Here is a 13,523-nt window from a genome sequence, read left to right as displayed (position 1 = left end):
AGCCAGATCTATAGCCAAGATCAGTCTCATTCCAAAACACAAACAGGACCAAAGTTATACTTCCAAGAAAGAATTCTTCTTGAGAGACCTGATGCTTAGTCTCCTGCTGCTGCCATTGTTTACAGCTTTTCGAGAGCTTACCTTTTGAAATTGCCTTCTTCGAATCAGTTTGCGAACCACACAGGAAAAATTATTTCCTAAACCTCAGTCTATAGCAATACTGTACATTCCAGATGACTTTTAGATTCTTCCAAAAATCAAATTTACCTTCAAAGGATAAAGATTTGACATCATTAAGACATCATTCATTTATGGGCATAATTTCTACCTGTTCTTTAAAAAAAATCCCACAGCTCATGATTATCTCTCAGTCCCGTTGTTCAACCAGCCCTCAACCCCATTCCCACACTGTCTCTGTCCCCCAAACATATTTTCTATACCTCCCTTCATGTAATGATTCACTGACAAAAGTCAAACATCTCTGTACGAAAGGAACACGAACTTGAAGGAAGGAATAGGGACAATGACTCTTTGGAAGAATTCTTAATAACCCTGAATTCTCTCCATGACAGTTCAGAGTTTTTTCATTCGTTTTCCCATATATGAAAAGTCTAACCTGGCAAAATGGTCCCACATTCCCCTGGAAATTACAGATCACTTTCAATATTAGCCTCCATTTGGTGGAAACCTTGTCAAAGGGGCAGATAAAGCCTGTGTACTGGTAGCCATTGAGCATTTTGATGAAAATTAATATAATTTTGAAATTCCAAATCACTCATAGGATATCACTTTTGAGCTAAAATCCTACTAAGTTGGGGAGAGATTGGCATTTAAACAGATGTCAGCAGTGTTTTGGGAAATGTAAATTGAGGTACAGATGGTGACTGCTAGGGAGTTAAGAGCATCTGTGTTCTATGGGGAAAAAAAACTATATTTGTGAAAAAAATTTTAAATAATAACTGAAATTCCCAACTTGATTTTGAAAGAAGATAAGAAAATATTCTCATTGGATGGCACTGTTTGATAAGTTTCTTATCAAATCAACGATGACTTGAATTTCTGAGTCCTGGATCTAAATTAGATGCAAGATGGGGAATTATATCCTATATCTTCAGTAAGCCAAAATTAGAACGTCTACTTCAAAAGAACAACTAACTGAGGGTTAACCTGGTTAAGTAACCTGAATCATACATCCTGAATATACAGACCCTAGATTTCTGATTCTTCTGTTTCAGCCAATTATGTACCTCAATGTAATCTCTAAGAAAAATATCAGTGGTTAAGAGCCAGGGATCTGGAGAGAGAGGCTGAGTTAAAACTCCAGCACTGCCTCTTTGTAGCTGTGTGACCTTGGGATACATTACTCATCTTCTCTAGGCCTCAGTTTCCCCATTTGTAAAATGAAGATAAAAATAATAATCCCCACAGGATTGTTGTGGATTAGAGCTACATGTAAAGTGCTTACAGCTTATGGTAAACATCACTAAATGTTAGCCCTTATAATGGGCCCTCTTATTCCGGGCAATCTACATAGGAATAGGTATCACTGATCTACTCTCACCCCAGGTCCCGCATCCCCAGCCCTGTCTTAACCTAGCAGGAACAACAACCTATAAATCTGCAGCTCATGAACTGGTAAATCCATAGTTTGTACAGATCATCAGGCTCCAACAAAGGGCCTTTGTTCTCCTTTCTAACAGGCCCGTAGACATTTCCCATTAAAAGAATCAGCCACTCTAAATATGAACACTTGAAAAGCTGCTGGTTTGTTTTGGTTTTTTACTGTTGAATTTATTGTATTGTAGTCAAAAACACATAACATAAAATATACCATCTTAACCATTTTTAACACTTGCGGTTTTAGGTTAGTCCCTTTTGTGAAATGCAGAAATCTTTTCAGGTCACCGGGATAATTCAGGAAATACATTCCCATTATTGTGATTAGTGCTCTGGAAACCTGATGCGCTAAAACACTTTTCCACTGAAAGATCTAATATACAACCAGGAGAAGATTCAATCAACATCTATCTATTCTATTTATTTATTTGTTTGTTTGTTTGCCCTTAGGAATCTTATGCTCAACTGCTGATATTAATCTAGTTTTTCAATGAGTTTTCCCCTTCAGGGAAAATCAAGAAACCAAAAGGTTAATCAATTCAGTCATATTAGGGAACCATGTAGGAACCATATAAGAATCCAGACTCCCAGGTTAGAGTTTAATGTGCTGTACACCTTGCCTGATTGGAATGAGTTTATGCATTAGAAACCATACACAAATGGATGCATTTAACTTCGTTCACGGCACACCCGCAAACTCATTTACAGGATCCATAAGCACTTGTAAACATTGCTAATGGAGTTTGCTAAATGAATATTATAAACGTAATCCAAATAAGCTCTCCATGGAAATTGCAAATCATATGAAAAATATAGTGCATTTGGTTATAGCACATTTCAGGAGCGGTATATTTTAGTTAATTGTATAAGTATATTATACATGGCTAAATGCCAGTGCTAGCACCTAGAAAAAATATAGTTCTTTTCGCTTTCTTAATACCATTCAACCAAGAATATTGAATATTATATAATGCGTCAATCAAAGGCTCTTTATTGCTAAAGCAGATCTTGCCAGTTCACACTGTATCCCTGAGAGGAAGCAAGAACCCATGAAAAACTACGTAAATTCCCTTGCCTTGTTAAGATATCAAAGGGATCACTGAAATGGTTTCCCAAATGGTGTCCTGGTGGCATGAAATGATTACCATGACTTTCAAAAGAGCCTTATTCATACTGGAATTCGAATCAAAAGTTATGTTTTTTAATTAATAAGATAAAACTATAGAGGCAGTTTTAAATATATGGTAGTCTTTTTTTTCTTTTTCAAATGCTGTCATATTTTCAACTATGCATTCTATAATTTAGAGTTACTTTATGTGAATGAAAATTATGTACAAAAGTCATCTCTTGCCCAAAGGACAAGCAAGCCATAATCTGAGACTTCCAAAGGTTTTCTTGTCTTGGCGATGACTTATTTCAGGCATTTGCAATCTAAAAATGTCGTTCACAAATCGGAGTCTGATATTTACAGGACTTCAATCCTCTCAAAATGTGAAGCTTTTTTGTTTTGTTTTACAGAGTGAGAGACTGAATATACAAATAGACAATGGCTAGACCATATGTAAATAGAACTCTGACCCACAAGCTACAGCAACCTGCCCAGAAAACTAACCTGTCATTAATAATAGCCATCCTCCTATAAACAGACTTATAGGAAATTATACTGCTAACCCTAGTAACAATCCAGGCATCCAAATAATGAACTCTGGAATGTTCAGACCAAAGTGGCCAGGACTTAATTAGTAACTGACATCTCTAATTTTCGTCCCTGCTCCCAACTTAGGATCAACCTGAGAAAGCCATTAAATGTGCACCGCTAACCAATCACATAGGATGCTCCACTTCTAGTTAGTTCACCTACAGCTTACCCATGCCAACAGGGCATACCTGAAGCTTTCCCACTCCTTTGCCTGCCTTTGAGTCTCTGCCAAAACACAAGTCACAGCGGCTGACTCCCTTGCTATAGCAATCTCTGAATAAATGACTTTTGCTTGTTCTCATTGGGTATCTTTTTTTATTTCTACAAGAGCAACCCAGAAGATGTTTTAGAGACAAAAACAAATGCTGAAATACATTTCATCTAATTCATGGAAAAGACTTTTGGGATTTATATTCTGGTAGAGATTATCATTTGAAGAATTAAAGGTTCTATGTCTTTCTGGAAGAAACTATTCCCAAGATACCGCTTGTCATGTATATGTTAACAGACTTCCCAGGAAACAAAAGTATGAGCCAAGCTGTCATAGACAATTATGAAACTGATTTCTTAGTAGCTATTATTTCTTGAGTCAACACTCAGAGAAATACAGCCCAACTTCATTATTGCTCTAGCTACCCAGTATTAGATTCAGCTCTTTCTGACCTCATCTTGGATGTTATTTCTCGGTTCCTTTTCCAAAGCAAATTCTAACAGTGAGGAGCTATGTGTGTACATACAAAGATAGTCATGGAAATGGAACACCCCTCCTTTCACCAGTATATGACCTTTCCTTTGTTTTAGTTTCATGGCATTGTTTTATCTTTATCCCATTTTTATTCTCTGTTAATTTGGGTGGAGTTTTCAGGCTAAATAGAGATTGGAAAAAAAACCTACAAATTATCTTTGGTGGCTAAGGATGGAATTTGATGAGTAAATAAATACTATGGTTGGTAAATTTGTATACCTACCAAAAATTAATGCCCAAGTTTTATAAAAATAGGTCAGATTTTATTTATGCAGTTATACTACATAAAGTTTGTGCTTTTTGTTTGTTCATTTAGGGTTTTTTTCTGATTCTAAAAGTGTTTTAAGAATCATGCAGTGATCTAGCATTATCATTATGAACACCAATTATCATTAGGTAGGTGAAGTACAAACATGCATCAGTTTGGCCCAGATAAAAAGGCTTTTTCAGGAAGAAGTTCCAAAAGATGCCACCAACTTCTGCTATTTTCAACAGGACTCAACACACTATTTGGGGATAAAAATCCCTTGATTACTCAAGTCTAGAGACTACAGTACAAAATGTGAGAGCTTATTTTCTCTTTAACAGGCATACCTCAGACGCTATTGAGAATAATAAATGCCTGTCTTTCACATTACTATAGGATTTTTGCAACAGAAGATCTTCAAACATGACATAAAAATATCCCCTTCATAATGAGGCTTATCTTATATTTTCAATTAGTTTAGTTATCTTTCAGTGCATTTTTCTGTTTTTGCCATCCTATTTTTAAGAGGTGACAAAAACTCGACATAATATTCTAGACAAGGATATGCTGTCAATTTATATAATGGCACCTTAATATTGTCCACATTATTCTCACTCCTCTTCCAGTGACATATTTTTAGCACTGTTGCACATTGAGCAAAGCTCATGATCTTTTTCTCAGAAGGTTACGGCTAATTCAATACCCATCACTGTGTATGATTAGCTAAAATTGTTCTTCAGATGTGCATCACCTCACACTTGCCTGTTTCAAATTTCCTCTTCATCATATTGTCCAATTACCTGGTTTTGTTAAGTCTTGCTGGAGTCTCTTGTGGTCTCTATTGGACTGAAAATGTAGGATCATTGAATAATATCACTCCTTTATTCACCTCATCTTTTAAATGGTTAATAAATATATTCAACAACAAAGATCTTCTCTGGTACAGATCTCCAGGGCATTCTGCTATTAAGCCCATTCTGCATCCACAACTGGACCCAACCCTCATTCTCTCAGAGCTCTTTCCCTGCCTTTTTAGTCCCTGATCTGGCTTTTACCTCTGTAGCTACAATAACAAAGTTTTCTTATCAGATGCTTGAAAGGTAATTTATCAGAATGTTACTGTATGAGTCAAAAAAACTCATATGCCCTCCTGGCAGTGTTCATGTGATCAAAATATTAAGTAGCAACCAGTGTACACAATACTGTAGCCTGAGTTACGCTGACAAGTCATTTTTGTATTCTGCTCCCCCTTTTCTTTCTCTCTTTCTTTCCTTTTTCTTCCTTTCTTTCTGTTACATGAGTAAGATTCTCACTTTCTTTTGTTATTTATAAACCCTCTTGTTAAGGGTTTTATAGTGTTTGGACCTACCACCTGCCCACTCTACCTCTTTATGTGTTTAGAACAGTAACCAGATTGGACTTGAAACTCACATGACTTTGAGGTTGTTTATGATTCTTATGAAGGGAATTATTTGCTTTTTTCTATGAAAACTACACATCCTAAAGAAAAGAATAAAGTTTCAATATCATCCCAATAAAAAGGAAGGTTTTATATTGTTGAATGATTCAACATGAGGAGTCAATCCAGAGTTGATTCTTCTAAACATGGCCAAACAAAGGAATAAAATGTGCCTTAACTAGTTGATTATTCATTCTCATGGCACAGTTTGACTTATATACAACTTTCTAGGCAGGACACCCTTAATGGCAGGGGCAGCTCTGTGTGTGTTTGACTCTGTATAGATGTATTTCTTAATTCAAGTTCAATGTTACAACCTCATCATCCTAACTCTACAGAATTTTGCACTCTAGCCACACCTAATATAACCCCCTCCTGAGAACCCCTCACCCCAGATAAATTCTAGAATGCTCCTCAGAGCTCTAAGGTAACGGTACCTCATTTAATCACACAACTTCTAGTTTGAAATCACATAAAGAGTGGTAGATTCCATTTATCTTTCAGATTCTAGCAACAGTTAAAAGAACCAAAAGGAGGAAGCAGTTATCTGGACAGGGCATCCATTTCAGAACATGTATTACACTTTCAAAGATCCTAAAATGGCTAATGATAAACCATGTAATGGCACAAACTCTCTCCTCAACAAGAAAATTCTTTACTTCCTCAGTTTGTCAATCTGTGAAATAAATGCAAGGGAGCAATGGAAGGCTGCCCTTTCAAATTAGGAAAATAACGCAGGGCATGAAATAATGATGCTTCATTGGGAAAGTTACATTCCATGGTTCTATAATCCCTTTCCAAACCTAAGATTGAGAGTTCAGTTTCACACTCAGATAATTTGTAGATTCAGGCTACTGTGTGTCTGCTGTTTTAAAGCTGTGGTGTGTTGTGAAGTCTTAATGTCTAGCACATTTCTGGATGGTTTTGGAGAAATGGTCATTTAGCACTAGCATTGTCACTACTGGCATAAATCAAGTACTTTGGGGTTGTGCAAAGTGGGGAGAAAATCAAACCAAGCCAAGACAGCCAACCCTGAAAAGAAGGTGAACGTCTCAGAGGTAGATAATAGCTTGAGGGAAGATACCATGTCTTCGCTGACTTCCTTCACTGCCCTGCAATTCCAGGCATTTGGTTCACCAAATAGCTGCTTTATTAGAGTTAGATAGGCCTGTGTCCTGGCGTAACCACTCATTTATTCATTTAACAAAAATTGTTAACTGTCACTATATGGAATTACTCATGGTACACAAGAGTATAAACGTGAAAACAACTAGTGGCAAAACTTTATAAAGTTCTACCCTCAGGGCTCCACCTTGTCTGGGTTTCTTAATTCCAATTTTGTTTTGCTATTTTATGATTTCCAGATATCCTGAAGATTGTTACCATACAGAGAACAGCAGGAAAATACTTTGTTTTCTCCTGTTGGGTTTTCCTTTGCCTTCTCCACTTTTTTATAGAGCATGTAGTCGTGCTAACTGAAGCACCAGAATGTAAAATGCAACAACATGGAGAACAAGTTTTGGGTTTGACTGAGCCCTTAAGGCTTGAACAGTCATTGAAGATATTGACACAAAGACCTGGCTGATACCACCCATTCTTGGTATCAGAATCTGTGAAATGATAAGTTCTAGTAAATTTCTATTTTTCAGATCTACTTAGTGAAATGAAAGTGTTTCATCACTAGTAAATTATTCTTTTAATTATAAAGTCCTATTGAGTTTCAGGTATCATCTCAAAGAGATGAGGGAAAAAGGAAAAGAAGCAAACTTCTAAATTAATATTTTCCATATTCCTGGGATGCCAGGAAGGAGGAGGTGAATTCATTTTCCCTATGTGATGATGTATTTTAGCAGAAATCCTTCATTTTTGTCTTTAATTTGAATTGACGGCATTAAAAATAGCCTGGATTCTTGCTTCCTACTAAGCTATTTCTTTTTGTGAGACTTATGTTGTCATATTAAGGCCCTTTAATTTTTTTTTCTGATTTCTCAATCTCTGCTACTTAAGTTATAATAGAATTCATGCCATTTATTCCTATCTATAATAAATGATTTGATTATATTTTGTCATATTAATATATGAAATGATAGTATTTTAATTTTTACAAAAAATGTTTCCAATGTTTTCAAAATTTTTAAATATATCACCACCCACAAATTCTTAACTAAAATTGTTCTTTATATTAAAACCACTATTTTCTCCTTGATACCTACTCTCTCAAAGTCCAAGAGGAGTTCACAAATTGTTCTTTCCCCAGTTATCTCTTTACTAATCTCTGGTCATTTTTATCATCTCTCTCTTAAAAATTTAGCTGTTTGAGTTTTTTAAAACCCTTTCCAACTCAAGAGTACCTCCCATCTCTCCACCTCCACACCAACATTTGTTGTTTTGAGATTTTTTGATAAAAGCCATTCTCACTGGAGTTAAATGATATCTCGTTGTGGTTTTGATTTGCATTTCCCTGATAATCAGAGATGTTGAGCATTTTTTCATACGTTTCTTTTGAAAATTGCTGGTGGGACTGCAAACTAGTACAACCTCTATGGAAAGAATTAAAAGTAGAACTACCATTTGATCCAGCAATCCCACTACTGGGCATCTACCCAAACGAAAAAAAGACATTCTATAAAAAAGACATCTGCACTCAAATGTTTATAGCAGTACAATTCACAATTGCAAAGATGTGCAAACAACCCAAATGCCCATCAATCCATGAATGGATTAATAAAATGTGATATATGTATACTATTGGAGTACTACTCATCACTAAAAAAATGGTGAACTAATACATCTTGCATTATCCTGAATGAAGCTGAAGCCCATTTTCCTAAGTGAAGAATTATAAGAATGGAAAAACAACACCACATGTACTCACCATTAAATTAGTACTAATCGATCAACACTTATGTGCACATATGGGAAGTAACACTCATAGGGTGTTGGGCAGGTGGGAGCAGGGAGGAGAAGATGGGTAAATTCACACCTAATGGGTGTGCTAAGCGCTGTCTGGGGGATGGGCATGCTTGCAGCTTTGACTTGGGTGGTGCAAAAGCAATTTATATAACCAAAGCATTTGTACCCTCGTAATACTTTGAAATAATAAACAAAAAAAGAGTACCAGGCCACACTGAATAAGCTAAACACTGAACAGTTAAGCACAAAAATTAGTGATGGTATGTACAAAAACAACAAAAGTAACTGCAAAAAAAGTACGTTGTTAAATGATCCCACTCTAAATAACCCTACTCTCTAGAGTTGCAAGTAAATAAGACTATTTGCCATGTTTTCCTTTATTCCTAACACTGTCCAGAATTGGTAAATTGTCCTATTTTAAAGTTGGGTCGCTTATGACAAAAGCCAAGGGTCTCATTGCAGGATGATACCGAGCACATGAAATAAGGGGCTGATTGATACCTGGTAAAGACTATGTGAGCTAAGCCATCAGGTTACTTTATTTCAAAGCCCCCCCCCAACCCCCTGTATCTTGTCTATCCTAAAAAAATGACTAACTAAATAAAAATTTTTAGAACAAAGTTATATAAAATGTACACAGAACGTGAATAAGTTTGACTAGGGAAAAACAATATTGACACTATGTATGCCCCTCAGCCCTGGCACACATCCACAGAGCTAGAATCTTTTGAGCTCATTTTCTTAATGAATGTAGGAGTTATTCATTAAAGCTCAAATATATCATCACATATTCATTGTCTTTCAGATTTTTGGGAACTAATTTCTAATATGTTCTTCTCTTGAATTATTGTGCTTTTAAATTAAAACAGACAAATTCAGTACAATGTAAGCTCATTCTGTGGAGGTTATCTCAAAGCTCTGGAATTCTTGCATGGCTTGCTTTGGCTACAAAATGACCCAATGCCCTGATTTTGGTCATGATTTCACAAAAAGCCAATTTAGTTACTTGATTTAAAAAAAAAATTCAAGTACAGAGTCTGAATAGTAAATATTTCTATTCAAAGTGTGAACACAAACATGTTTTCTTAACAGTTTATCCACTGGGAAATATTTTTAGAGACGGGTGATGGTGTTCTTGCTCTAAGTGCTCTGAGAGCAAAACTGTGTGTGATTTCTTTCAAAACTCAAGAAAGAGCATTAACTGAAAAACCAGGTGCCAAGAACCTAACAAAATTAAACTGTGCTTCCAGTGCACTTTGTTTCCTGTGCCTTATCTCTCAAGAGCTGTTCTGGCCCAGGCTGAGTCCCTCAGACCTGCTCTGCTGTCTGTTGCATTTATCACATGTTACACCACAGATAAGCTCAGATCCTTGTCCACATAAGCCCAGAGCTATTTTAACTGGGAAAAAATGGACATTCAAAAGTTGAAAATTAAGACTTTAAAAGTCACAAAGTAGTAATAGCAAAAGAAGTATCATTTCTTTCTGTTGCTGGATTCCAGATGAAGTAGATTATTATACGTTCTGACTTGAAAGGTGAAAATGACAGAAATGTAAACATCTAAGAAGTGTTCATTTAAAATGATTAGTTTGGAGAAAACTAGCCAGAGGAGTTAAAAAAGTATAAAAACAGGGGTCTATCATTTTATAAGAAAACTATAAAGGAATCTAAAATCTGAATGAGAAAATCTTTAACGAAACAAAGAAATGTACCTCCTTAGCTATAAAACCAAAATAAGCTCTCGAATTCTAAATTTTGATGACAGGATTAGGGTTTGGGGAGCATGTTAAACTGGGCCTAGCACACACATCTGGGCAGACAAAACCGAGCGGAGACACAGAGCAGTGAAGTGAGTCATGATGGCTATCTTAATGATAGCTATACTGTGTCACGTGTTTAAGACAGTGACTTCCTCGAGGAAATAAAAATGCCTTTGGGTTCGATTAACTGACTTTTAAGAATACTGGACCCCACGCCCCATTCTTCCCAATTGCAGAAAAGAAAAAAGACAAAGAAAGAAAAAAAGAAAGAATACTGATAACTAAAACTTTTTTCTCAAATAAGTATAAGTAATTTTAAGGACTGTGACACTCTCAAAAGCTTGCTAGAATCAAGAGAATATAGAAATTCCAAATATTTTCATCATTGTTCCAGTTGATGTCGTCAAACCCTTCCAGAGCTCTCCAGGGTAGGGACTGTTTTATATAGTAGCTGTCCTGCCCAAGGCTTATCAGACACAGATCCAGGACCAGGCCCCGTTTGTTTTTTTCTGCTATGACTTAATATTACACTTCAGGTGATAAGTGCCTGAAGCAATAGGCTTCTCAATCTTAAGGAGAAACAGAAGAAAACCTTAGTGAGAAAATGTGCATATAGTGTTGCAGGATAGTAAAAGTGAGAACACTATATGTGTGTGTATTTATCAGAGTTTATCAAACTGCAGTCTACTAACTTATTTATCATTTGATTCTGGGTGGACAGTATATTTTGCCTAATTGTAACATTAAACCCATTATCCTGCTACCTACATAATACCAAACAGATACCAAATCAATGAAATGAATTCAAATAACAATCTATTCTAATCCTCCCTGGGTGTGTGATGGATTTAGAGAAAGGCAGGCCACTTCAAGACTGTTTTTACCGCCTGAAGCCTAGATACCAATGACTCATGATACCAGCAAGAAATGAAGCATTGTTTGAGGAAGAACACATTCAGATAGTTCTAGCATCTTTAAAACATGCTATTTTGCTGATGGGTATCTGAAAGTTGAGCAAAGTGTGTATCAGGAGAATGAACTCACTTGCCTTATATATTGGACTTGATATGGTCTTTATTGAACCCTTGTAATTTTTTCCCTTTTTAAAATTTTTTCATTTTTAATTATTATGGGTACATAATAGTTGTATATACTTTTAGAGCACAGTGATGTTTTAATACAAGCATACAATATGTAATAATCAAATCAGGATAATTGTGGTATCCATCACCGCAAGCATTTATCATTTCTTTGTGTTAGGAATATGAGCCCTTGTAATTTAATTAATTTTCTTTTTGAACATGTTAAGTAATAAATGTTTTGCAAATTAATCCTTTTTTCCCTAAAATGTCAGAGCTAGTGTTCAGACAGTACACACCAGTATAGTCACATCAGTGTTCACAGCTGCATCCATTCTAGTCAAAATGAGAGCCTGAGCTCCCCAGTGGTGGATTTTCTCAATATCATCCCTCCCTACCAAAAGTCATTATCTATGCTCACTTTTCTATTATTTGTGCTCATTTTTGGACTAGATGGATCTGACAGGAAAGCCAGAATTTACCTTTAACTGTGTGGACTTTAATCACAGCACCATCTCTTAACTAGTTGTGTGACTTATTAGTTTCCTCATCTGTAAAATAGAGATAATAATGTCATTATCATATATATATATAATAGGTTTATTGAGAAAATGAAATTAATTCATGGAGAGTGCTTTGATCAGTGCTGGCTCATGGTAATGTACTCAATTATTGGTAACTATTATTGTTAGTCATTTAAAGTTCAAACCTCTAACTGCCTACATTCTTCCCACTTTCAACATTTCCCTACTGATAAAATAAAGGAAGGGAGGGTATAAGATTAATTTCATAACCATTGTAGATTATCTGACATAGAAAAAGAGAACAGAAAAATATAATTTTAAGACAACCTCTTGGGGCTCAGAACAGACTTCCTGTGAAGACACTCCTTTCTTGGAGGGAAGGTACAGACTTCAAGTGAGTTCAAACATGCATCATATATAATATGCTTTCAAATTATTTCATGCTAATAGAATTGATTTCAATTTTGTGGGAAAGTCCTTTGATCTTTTGTTTACTTAGTTTTTGTACAACACAAGTGTTTGCAGAAATTTGTGAGCTAGTTTCTTCTTTATTGTGATATATATCCATCTGGGCTAAATGTTAACTAACATTTATTGAATACTTATAAAGTATCAGGCACTATTCTAAGTGCCTTATGTATATTAACTCTCGTAATTCTTCCAACAAATCTGTAAGTTATAAGTACTATTATTCTTCTCACTTTGAAGAAGACTAAACTAATCCATAGAAATATCTTAAAATTTATCATAGCTTATACACCTAACAATGATGGACCTGAGATTCAACCTAAACCATCTGGCCATAGAACTCTTGCTATCAGCCATTCTACTATACAGCTTCCCTTTGAGATATAACATATGTATAATTTCCTAATCTCTCTTACAGGTGTGATTATTATTTCAAGAGTAAAATAACAATTGAATTAACAATTGAAACTAAATGCACATCTACCATTTGCCACTTCCTGCATATGTCGCTCCAGACATACATTTTGAATTCAACTGACTACAAAGGTCCTTGAAATGAATTTTGGAAATAAGAAAGTTGACCAAATAAATTCAAGAGGCAACATACTCAAAAAGGAATGGACCTTGCTCAAGCAAGGTGTGCTTTCTTGGTTTACTGATGATATCCCAAAAAGGCATTAAAAATTATATTTGGATCCACCTATTTCAGGTAGTTCTCTATACCAAAATCTCACAGTTTTATTTTTAAAATAATACTGGTTTAGAATAGAAAAATAATCTATGATCATCATGGAAACATAGGAAATACAAAAAAGCACAAAGGAGAAACTGAAAATTACCTATTATCCTACCTCCCCAAAATAATCATCCTTAATAATTTAGTTCTTTTAACTTACAATTTTCTAGGAAACAAAACTACTATTTAAGATTATTATTAATAATTATATAACAACATTATTTTAAATTATTGATAATCTTAACATATTTTTATTATACATTGTTTTATAATAGT

The 13,523-nt window shown here is 35.2% G+C and overlaps 1 protein-coding gene across 5 annotated transcripts in view; it reads right to left on the bottom strand.

Annotated features, from left to right (window-relative positions):
• PRKD1 (protein kinase D1) overlaps window positions 1-13,523 on the bottom strand; it is a 768,557-nt gene that overhangs the window by 638,858 nt on the left and 116,176 nt on the right. The window contains exon 2 of one of the 5 annotated variants that reach the window (XM_045569405.1): window positions 12,002-12,070. The exons of the other annotated variants lie outside the window; for them this stretch is intronic. The gene's annotated coding sequence lies outside the window, so the exon portion shown is untranslated. The remainder of the gene's footprint in view (window positions 1-12,001; window positions 12,071-13,523) is intronic. 5 annotated transcript variants of the gene reach the window in all.

This window comes from Lemur catta, chromosome 1, assembly GCF_020740605.2.
Source record: "Lemur catta isolate mLemCat1 chromosome 1, mLemCat1.pri, whole genome shotgun sequence".
In the NCBI taxonomy this organism is placed as follows: domain Eukaryota; kingdom Metazoa; phylum Chordata; class Mammalia; order Primates; family Lemuridae; genus Lemur; species Lemur catta.
This window is presented reverse-complemented; position numbering and strand designations above follow the sequence as displayed.